Consider the following 10,846-nt stretch of genomic DNA (forward strand, 5'->3'; position numbering starts at 1 on the left):
AGCCACTGTGAAAAGCTCTGTTCCACAAGGCACAGTACTTGCTCTCATCTTGTTTCTCATCCTCATATCTGACATAGACAAGGATGTCAGCCACAGCACCGTGTCTTCCTTTGTAGATGACACCCGAATCTGCATGACAGTGTCTTCCATTGCAGACACTGCAAGGCTCCAGGCAGACATCAACCAAATCTTTCAGTGGGCTGCAGAAAACAATATGAAGTTCAACGATGACAAATTTCAATTACTCAGATATGGTAAACATGAGGAAATTAAATCTTCATCAGAGTACAAAACAAATTCTGGCCACAAAATAGAGCGAAACACCAACGTCAAAGACCTGGGAGTGATCATGTCGGAGGATCTCACCTTCAAGGACCATAACATTGTATCAATCGCATCTGCTAGAAAAATGACAGGATGGATAATGAGAACCTTCAAAACTAGGGACGCCAAGCCCATGATGACACTCTTCAGGTCACTTGTTCTATCTAGGTTGGAATATTGCTGCACACTAACAGCACCTTTCAAGGCAGGTGAAATTGCCGACCTAGAAAATGTACAGAGAACTTTCACGGCGCGCATAACGGAGATAAAACACCTCAATTACTGGGAGCGCTTGAGGTTTCTAAACCTGTATTCCCTGGAACGCAGGAGGGAGAGATACATGATTATATACACCTGGAAAATCCTAGAGGGACTAGTACCGAACTTGCACACGAAAATCACTCACTACGAAAGCAAAAGACTTTGCAGACGATGCACCATCCCCCCAATGAAAAGCAGGGGTGTCACTAGCACGTTAAGAGACCATACAATAAGTGTCAGGGGCCCGGTCCAACTGCCTCCCAGCATACATAAGGGGGATTACCAACAGACCCCTGGCAGTCTTCAAGCTGGCACTGGACAAGCACCTAAAGTTGGTACCTGATCAGCCGGGCTGTGGCTCGTACGTTGGTTTGCGTGCAGCCAGCAGTAACAGCCTGGTTGATCAGGCTCTGATCCACCAGGAGGCCTGGTCACAGACCGGGCCGCGGGGGCGTTGACCTCCGGAACTCTCTCCAGGTAAGTGAACCTGAGTGAACTTAAGTGAACTTGAGTGTAAGTGAACTTGAGTCTAAGTGAACTTGAGTGTAAGTGAACTTGAGTGTAAGTGAACTTGAGTGTAAGTGAACTTGAGTGTAAGTGAACTTGAGTGTAAGTGAACTTGAGTGTAAGTGAACTTGAGTGTAAGTGAACTTGAGTCTAAGTGAACTTGAGTGTAAGTGAACTTGAGTCTAAGTGAACTTGAGTGTAAGTGAACTTGAGTGTAAGTGAACTTGAGTGTAAGTGAACTTGAGTCTAAGTGAACTTGAGTGTAAGTGAACTTGAGTCTAAGTGAACTTGAGTGTAAGTGAACTTGAGTGTAAGTGAACTTAAGTGAACTTGAGTCTAAGTGAACTTGAGTATAAGTGAACTTGAGTCTAAGTGAACTTGAGTCTAAGTGAACCTAAGTGAACTTGAGTGAACTTGAGTCTAAGTGAACCTAAGTGAACTTAAGTGAACTTGAGTCTAAGTGAACTTGAGTCTAAGTGAACTTGAGTCTAAGTGAACTTGAGTCTAAGTGAACTTGAGTCTAAGTGAACTTGAGTCTAAGTGAACCTGAGTGAACATAAGTGAACTTGAGTCTAAGTGAACTTGAGTCTAAGTGAACCTGAGTGAACATAAGTGAACTTAGTAAAGTTAGTGTTGGTAATAATAACTTTCATCAGTATTGTCATTATTTCCAGTGATTTATAACAACAATAATAATAAGAGAGAGTGTTAACTTACCTGAGAAATAAGTGTTAAGTGCTAGTTACTCCAGAACTTGATATAAGTGCTAGTTACTCCAGAACTTGATATAAGTGCTACTTACTGCAGAACTTTTACCTGGAGTTTACCTGGAGAGAGTTTCGGGGGTCAACGCCCCCGCGGCCCGGTCTGTGACCAGGCCTCCTGGTGGATCAGCGCCTGATCAACCAGGCTGTTGCTGCTGGCTGCACGCAAACCAACGTACGAGCCACAGCCCGGCTGATCAGGAACTGACTTTAGGTGCTTGTCCAGTGCCAGCTTGAAGACTGCCAGGGGTCTGTTGGTAATCCCCCTTATGTGTGCTGGGAGGCAGTTGAACAGTCTCGGGCCCCTGACACTTATTGTATGGTCTCTTAACGTGCTAGTGACACCCCTGCTTTTCATTGGGGGGATGGTGCATCGTCTGCCAAGTCTTTTGCTTTCGTAGTGAGTGATTTTCGTGTGCAAGTTCGGTACTAGTCCCTCTAGGATTTTCCAGGTGTATATAATCATGTATCTCTCCCTCCTGCGTTCCAGGGAATACAGGTTTAGAAACCTCAAGCGCTCCCAGTAATTGAGGTGTTTTATCTCCGTTATGCGCGCCGTGAAAGTTCTCTGTACATTTTCTAGGTCGGCAATTTCACCTGCCTTGAAAGGTGCTGTTAGAGTGCAGCAATATTCCAGCCTAGATAGAACAAGTGACCTGAAGAGTGTCATCATGGGCTTGGCCTCCCTAGTTTTGAAGGTTCTCATTATCCATCCTGTCATTTTTCTAGCAGATGCGATTGATACAATGTTATGGTCCTTGAAGGTGAGATCCTCCGACATAATCACTCCCAGGTCTTTGACGTTGGTGTTTCGCTCTATTTCGTGGCCAGAATTTGTTTTGTACTCTGATGAAGATTTAATTTCCTCATGTTTACCATATCTGAGTAATTGAAATTTCTCATCGTTGAACTTCATATTGTTTTCTGCAGCCCACTGAAAGATTTGGTTGATGTCCGCCTGGAGCCTTGCAGTGTCTGCAATGGAAGACACTGTCATGCAGATTCGGGTGTCATCTGCAAAGGAAGACACGGTGCTGTGGCTGACATCCTTGTCTATGTCGGATATGAGGATGAGGAACAAGATGGGAGCTAGTACTGTGCCTTGTGGAACAGAGCTTTTCACCGTAGCTGCCTCGGACTTTACTCTGTTGACGACTACTCTCTGTGTTCTGTTAGTGAGGAAATTATAGATCCATCGACCGACTTTTCCTGTTATTCCTTTAGCGCGCATTTTGTGCGCTATTACGCCATGGTCACACTTGTCGAAGGCTTTTGCAAAGTCTGTATATATTACATCTGCATTCTTTTTGTCTTCTAGTGCATTTAGGACCTTGTCGTAGTGATCCAGTAGCTGAGACAGACAGGAGCGACCTGTTCTAAACCCATGTTGCCCTGGGTTGTGTAACTGATGGGTTTCTAGATGGGTGGTGATCTTGCTTCTTAGGACCCTTTCAAAGATTTTTATGATATGGGATGTTAGTGCTATTGGTCTGTAGTTCTTTGCTGTTGCTTTACTGCCCCCTTTGTGGAGTGGGGCTATGTCTGTTGTTTTTAGTAACTGAGGGACGACCCCCGTGTCCATGCTCCCTCTCCATAGGATGGAAAAGGCTCGTGATAGGGGCTTCTTGCAGTTCTTGATGAACACAGAGTTCCATGAGTCTGGCCCTGGGGCAGAGTGCATGGGCATGTCATTTATCGCCTGTTCGAAGTCATTTGGCGTCAGGATAACATCGGATAGGCTTGTGTTAATCAAATTTTGTGGCTCTCTCATAAAAAATTCATTTTGATCTTCGACTCTCAGTCTGGTTAGCGGCTTGCTAAAAACTGAGTCATATTGGGACTTGAGTAGCTCACTCATTTCCTTGCTGTCATCTGTGTAGGACCCATCTTGTTTAAGTAGGGGCCCAATACTGGGCGTTGTTCTCGATTTTGATTTGGCATAGGAGAAGAAATACTTTGGGTTTCTTTCGATTTCATTTATAGCTTTTAGTTCTTCCCGCGATTCCTGACTCCTAAAGGATTCTTTTAGCTTAAGTTCGATGCTTGCTATTTCTCTGACCAGTGTCTCCCTGCGCATTTCAGATATATTGACCTCTTTTAGCCGCTCTGTTATTCTTTTCCGTCGCCTGTAAAGGGAGCGCCTGTCTCTTTCTATTTTACATCTACTCCTCCTTTTTCTTAGAGGAATAAGCCTTGTGCATACATCGAGTGCCACCGAGTTAATCTGTTCTAGGCATAAGTTTGGGTCTGTGTTGCTTAGTATATCTTCCCAGCTTATATCGGTTAGGACTTGGTTTACTTGGTCCCACTTTATGTTTTTGTTATTGAAGTTGAATTTGGTGAATGCTCCCTCGTGACTAGTCTCATTTTGTCGGTCTGGGGCTCCTCGCATACATGTCTGAACCTCAATTATGTTGTGATCTGAGTATATTGTTTTTGATATGGTGACATTTCTTATCAGATCATCATTGTTAGTGAATATGAGGTCTAGTGTATTCTCCAGTCTAGTAGGCTCTATTATTTGCTGGTTTAAATTGAATTTTGTGCAGAGATTTAAAAGCTCGTGTGAGTGTGAGTTTTCATCAGAGCTGCCTCCTGGTGTTATTACTGCAACAATATTATTTGCTATATTCCTCCATTTTAGGTGCCTTAAGTTGAAATCCCCCAGGAGCAAGATGTTGGGTGCAGGAGCTGGAAGATTTTCCAGACAGTGGTCAATTTTTAACAGCTGTTCCTGGAATTGCTGGGATGTTGCATCCGGAGGCTTGTAGACTACCACAATGACTAGGTTTTGGTTCTCGACCTTTACTGCTAAAACTTCCACTACGTCATTTGAGGCATTAAGCAGTTCTGTGCAAACAAGTGACTCTGCAATGTACAGGCCAACCCCCCCCTTTTGCCTGTTCACTCTGTCACATCTGTATAGGTTGTAACCTGGGATCCATATTTCATTGTCCAAGTGATCCTTTATGTGGGTCTCAGTGAAAGCCGCGAACATTGCCTTTGCCTCTGCAAGCAGTCCACGGATGAAAGGTATTTTGTTGTTTGTTGCTGGCTTTAGACCCTGTATATTTGCAAAGAAGAATGTTATCGGACTGGTGGTATTGTTGGTACTGGGGGGGGATTTTTTTTCCGGCATTAGTATCTGTATCTGTTGGTTTGGAGTGGAGGCCATCGACTGTGGTTCCACTCCAGGAATGACTGGATTTGGTGTACGATTTCTGCCATTTCCTGCCAGTTTTTTTTCCTTCCTGGCACTAAAAAACCTCTCCCTCTTGAGTGGCTGTGGCTACCCAGGTTTTCCCATGGCCTGGATGTTTTGTATCTTTTTGTCCCCTTTAGATGGTATGCCTGGCAATTTAAGTTATAGCACAGTCTTTCCTGTACTGAAGAGGTACACATTTCAGGGTGAAAAAGCTTACAGGAAGGGAGTTTGCATTTTCCTGTTGTCATATGGGCATGGCATTTTCTAGGGTGGTCATAGTTGCACGTCCCATCTGTTTTTCCAGATTTCCCATGCCAGCAGATACCAAGTGCATAGTATGTGCACAGGCTTGGTTTCCGCTTGCCTTGGGTTTCTGTGACTGTATTCCCTGTTGGTGCATGTTTCCCTGTCTTACTTCTATCCTCCCTAGCACCAACAATGGAGCTCCCACCAGTTGTTTTTGGTAATTTATCCTCACTATTGCTATTGGAGTCCTCTTGTTTGCTATTTCCTGCGGTATTTCTAGTTTGCAATATTGGTTTTATCTTATCTTTGACTACACTTGTTTCCCTACTATGGCTCCTATCCCCTATGTGGTCATTTATATGTATTCCTTCCTGCGTATAATTCCCGACTACCTGGACAAAATCTCCAGCTTCATCATTACTGTCTCCCAGGACAGTATCTCCAGCTTCACCATTTCTGTCTCCCAGGACAGCACCTCCAGCTTCACCATTACTGTCTCCCAGGACAGCACCTCCAGCCTTACTATTACTGTCTCCCAGGACATCACCTCCAGCCTTACAGTTTGTGACTACATGGCCAGTATCAAGGGCAGTACCATTCAGCCCAGACTTTTTATGTTCCCATCTGTTGTAGAAAGCTTCCAGGTTTTCTATGAAAGCAGCTTTGATGTTGTCCTCTTTTAATACCCTTGTGATTTTAGTCCACAGATTTTCCTCATTTGGGCATACCCAGAAACACTTCTCTGTTTTAATACTGCTTGTAGCTAGTTCTGGGATATCTGCACAAGGGGCGTGACACCAATTTCCACAAAAATGACAATTTATCCATGTGGAGGCCCGTTTGTTTGACTGACCACAGACTACACACAGCTTCATAATGATTTGAATGGTTGATTTACTGCAATTCTACTAGCAACCTCTTGAATATTATATTAATAACCTTAAATGAAGCTCTAGCTATTTGTATTTCTGTTTCTAACTCTTTTTGTATATTGGACAGCTTACCGTCACGTTCCTGATTTTTAATGTTTGTGTTTATAAGGGCGCCTACAACCCCATCCGTTTACAGTCTGCTTTATTGTCCAACGAAACTGTTTGAAACCAGTCCCGGGTTCGGACCAGTCAAGGGTTCGGACCAGTCAAGGGTTCGGACCAGTCAAGGGTTCGGACCAGACAAGGGTTTGGACCAGTCGATCTGCTCTGATCAGTGGGTCACTTATTTAAAACATACTGGTCGGTGATTTGAGCTAACACATGAAGGATCTACTGGAAATTATCTACCCGAGTAATATGTGATTTGACTGATACAAAAGTATAACTTGCGTGTTGAAGAGCCGGTGATATCTGGCAGCTCCTACAATGACGAACGGTCACCTCCTTGTTTATCAATCGCTGTATCTGGCTTTTCTATTTTTTTTTTTTTTTTTTTTTTTTTTTTTTTTTCTGTCTCCACCGCAAAGTCACTCCACTCCACTAAGTACCATTATAATACTGGTTAGTTAAGTGCTACTTACTGCAGAACTTGATATAAGTGCTAGTTACTCCAGAACTTGATATAAGTGCTAGTTACTCCAGAACTTGATATAAGTGCTACTTACTGCAGAACTTGATATAAGTGCTACTTACTCCAGAACTTGATATAAGTGCTACTTACTCCAGAACTTGATATAAGTGCTACTTACTGCAGAACTTGATATAAGTGCTACTTACTGCAGAACTTGATATAAGTGCTAGTTACTCCAGAACTTGATATAAGTGCTACTTACTGCAGAACTTGATATAAGTGCTAGTTACTGCAGAACTTGATATAAGTGCTACTTACTGCAGAACTTGATATAAGTGCTAGTTACTCCAGAACTTGATATAAGTGCTACTTACTGCAGAACTTGATATAAGTGCTACTTACTGCAGAACTTGATATAAGTGCTACTTACTGCAGAACTTGATATAAGTGCTAGTTACTCCAGAACTTGATATAAGTGCTAGTTACTCCAGAACTTGATATAAGTGCTACTTACTGCAGAACTTGATATAAGTGCTACTTACTCCAGAACTTGATATAAGTGCTACTTACTCCAGAACTTGATATAAGTGCTACTTACTGCAGAACTTGATATAAGTGCTACTTACTGCAGAACTTGATATAAGTGCTAGTTACTCCAGAACTTGATATAAGTGCTACTTACTGCAGAACTTGATATAAGTGCTACTTACTGCAGAACTTGATATAAGTGCTACTTACTGCAGAACTTGATATAAGTGCTAGTTACTCCAGAACTTGATATAAGTGCTAGTTACTCCAGAACTTGATATAAGTGCTACTTACTGCAGAACTTGATATAAGTGCTACTTACTCCAGAACTTGATATAAGTGCTACTTACTCCAGAACTTGATATAAGTGCTACTTACTCCAGAACTTGATATAAGTGCTACTTACTGCAGAACTTGATATAAGTGCTACTTACTCCAGAACTTGATATAAGTGCTACTTACTCCAGAACTTGATATAAGTGCTACTTACTGCAGAACTTGATATAAGTGCTACTTACTGCAGAACTTGATATAAGTGCTACTTACTCCAGAACTTGATATAAGTGCTACTTACTCCAGAACTTGATATAAGTGCTAGTTACTGCAGAACTTGATATAAGTGCTACTTACTCCAGAACTTGATATAAGTGCTACTTACTGCAGAACTTGATATAAGTGCTACTTACTGCAGAACTTGATATAAGTGCTACTTACTCCAGAACTTGATATAAGTGCTACTTACTCCAGAACTTGATATAAGTGCTAGTTACTGCAGAACTTGATATAAGTGCTACTTACTCCAGAACTTGATATAAGTGATACTTACTGCAGAACTTGATATAAGTGCTACTTACTCCAGAACTTGATATAAGTGCTAGTTACTGCAGAACTTGATATAAGTGCTACTTACTCCAGAACTTGATACAAGTGCTAGTTACTCCAGAACTTGATATAAGTGCTACTTACTCCAGAACTTGATATAAGTGCTAGTTACTCCAGAACTTGATATAAGTGCTAGTTACTCCAGAACTTGATATAAGTGCTAGTTACTCCAGAACTTGATATAAGTGCTAGTTACTCCAGAACTTGATATAAGTGCTAGTTACTCCAGAACTTGATATAAGTGCTAGTTACTCCAGAACTTGATATAAGTGCTACTTACTGCAGAACTTGATATAAGTGCTAGTTACTCCAGAACTTGATATAAGTGCTACTTACTGCAGAACTTGATATAAGTGCTAGTTACTCCAGAACTTGATATAAGTGCTAGTTACTGCAGAACTTGATATAAGTGCTACTTACTGCAGAACTTGATATAAGTGCTAGTTACTGCATAACTTGATATAAGTGCTACTTACTCCAGAACTTGATATAAGTGCTACTTACTGCAGAACTTGATATAAGTGCTACTTACTCCAGAACTTGATATAAGTGCTAGTTACTCCAGAACTTGATATAAGTGCTACTTACTGCAGAACTTGATATAAGTGCTAGTTACTCCAGAACTTGATATAAGTGCTACTTACTGCAGAACTTGATATAAGTGCTAGTTACTCCAGAACTTGATATAAGTGCTAGTTACTGCAGAACTTGATATAAGTGCTACTTACTGCAGAACTTGATATAAGTGCTAGTTACTGCATAACTTGATATAAGTGCTACTTACTCCAGAACTTGATATAAGTGCTACTTACTGCAGAACTTGATATAAGTGCTACTTACTCCAGAACTTGATATAAATGCTAGTTACTACAGAACTTGATATAAGTGCTACTTACTGCAGAACTTGATATAAGTGCTAGTTACTGCAGAACTTGATATAAGTGCTAGTTACTGCAGAACTTGATATAAGTGCTACTTACTCCAGAACTTGATATAAGTGCTACTTACTGCAGAACTTGATATAAGTGCTACTTACTGCAGAACTTGATATAAGTGCTAGTTACTGCAGAACTTGATATAAGTGCTACTTACTCCAGAACTTGATATAAGTGCTACTTACTTAAGAACTTGATATAAGTGCTACTTACTGCAGAACTTGATATAAGTGCTAGTTACTGCAGAACTTGATATAAGTGCTACTTACTCCAGAACTTGATATAAGTGCTAGTTACTGCAGAACTTGATATAAGTGCTAGTTACTGCAGAACTTGATATAAGTGCTAGTTACTGCAGAACTTGATATAAGTGCTACTTACTGCAGAACTTGATATAAGTGCTACTTACTGCAGAACTTGATATAAGTGCTACTTACTCCAGAACTTGATATAAGTGCTACTTACTTCAGAACTTGATATAAGTGCTAGTTACTGCAGAACTTGATATAAGTGCTACTTACTCCAGAACTTGATATAAGTGCTACTTACTCCAGAACTTGATATAAGTGCTACTTACTGCAGAACTTGATATAAGTGCTAGTTACGCCAGAACTTGATATAAGTGCTACTTACTGCAGAACTTGATATAAGTGCTAGTTACTCCAGAACTTGATATAAGTGCTACTTACTCCAGAACTTGATATAAGTGCTAGTTACTCCAGAACTTGATATAAGTGCTACTTACTGCAGAACTTGATATAAGTGCTACTTACTGCAGAACTTGATATAAGTGCTAGTTACTCCAGAACTTGATATAAGTGCTACTTACTCCAGAACTTGATATAAGTGCTAGTTACTCCAGAACTTGATATAAGTGCTACTTACTGCAGAACTTGATATAAGTGCTACTTACTGCAGAACTTGATATAAGTGCTACTTACTGCAGAACTTGATATAAGTGCTAGTTACTCCAGAACTTGATATAAGTGCTAGTTACTCCAGAACTTGATATAAGTGCTACTTACTGCAGAACTTGATATAAGTGCTACTTACTGCAGAACTTGATATAAGTGCTAGTTACTCCAGAACTTGATATAAGTGCTACTTACTGCAGAACTTGATATAAGTGCTAGTTACTCCAGAACTTGATATAAGTGCTACTTACTGCAGAACTTGATATAAGTGCTACTTACTGCAGAACTTGATATAAGTGCTACTTACTGCAGAACTTGATATAAGTGCTACTTACTGCAGAACTTGATATAAGTGCTAGTTACTCCAGAACTTGATATAAGTGCTACTTACTCCAGAACTTGATATAAGTGCTACTTACTCCAGAACTTGATATAAGTGCTAGTTACTCCAGAACTTGATATAAGTGCTAGTTACTCCAGAACTTGATATAATAACAACAACAAACTTTTAATAATAACTAGTATGTTATTGTTGTTGTTGTTGTTAAGGGCCACCGCAAGCGACGCTTTATTAACCTCTGACAGCTGGATAAGATCACATTTCGTTCGGATTTTTAACCCCGGAGGGTTAGCCACTCAGGATAACCCATGAAGGATAATAAAGTTTCTTCTGGAAAGAGACACTGAAACATTAAACTTCCTGGACCAATAGTCTCATTGTGCCTATCCCTAAGCCCCAACAGCCTGATACATTTAGACCGATCTCCTTAACTAGTT

At 40.8% G+C, this 10,846-nt stretch overlaps 1 protein-coding gene across 1 annotated transcript in view; it reads right to left on the bottom strand.

The window, feature by feature from the left end:
- The window catches only part of LOC138851573 (zinc finger protein 300-like), a 64,146-nt gene extending 53,539 nt beyond the window's left edge, over positions 1-10,607 (bottom strand). Inside the window, exon 1 of the mRNA XM_070080816.1 lies at positions 10,489-10,607. The gene's annotated coding sequence lies outside the window, so the exon portion shown is untranslated. The remainder of the gene's footprint in view (positions 1-10,488) is intronic.
- Between the last annotated feature and the right edge of the window lie 239 nt (positions 10,608-10,846).

This window comes from Cherax quadricarinatus, unplaced genomic scaffold (assembly GCF_038502225.1).
Source record: "Cherax quadricarinatus isolate ZL_2023a unplaced genomic scaffold, ASM3850222v1 Contig1043, whole genome shotgun sequence".
NCBI lineage: Eukaryota > Metazoa > Arthropoda > Malacostraca > Decapoda > Parastacidae > Cherax > Cherax quadricarinatus.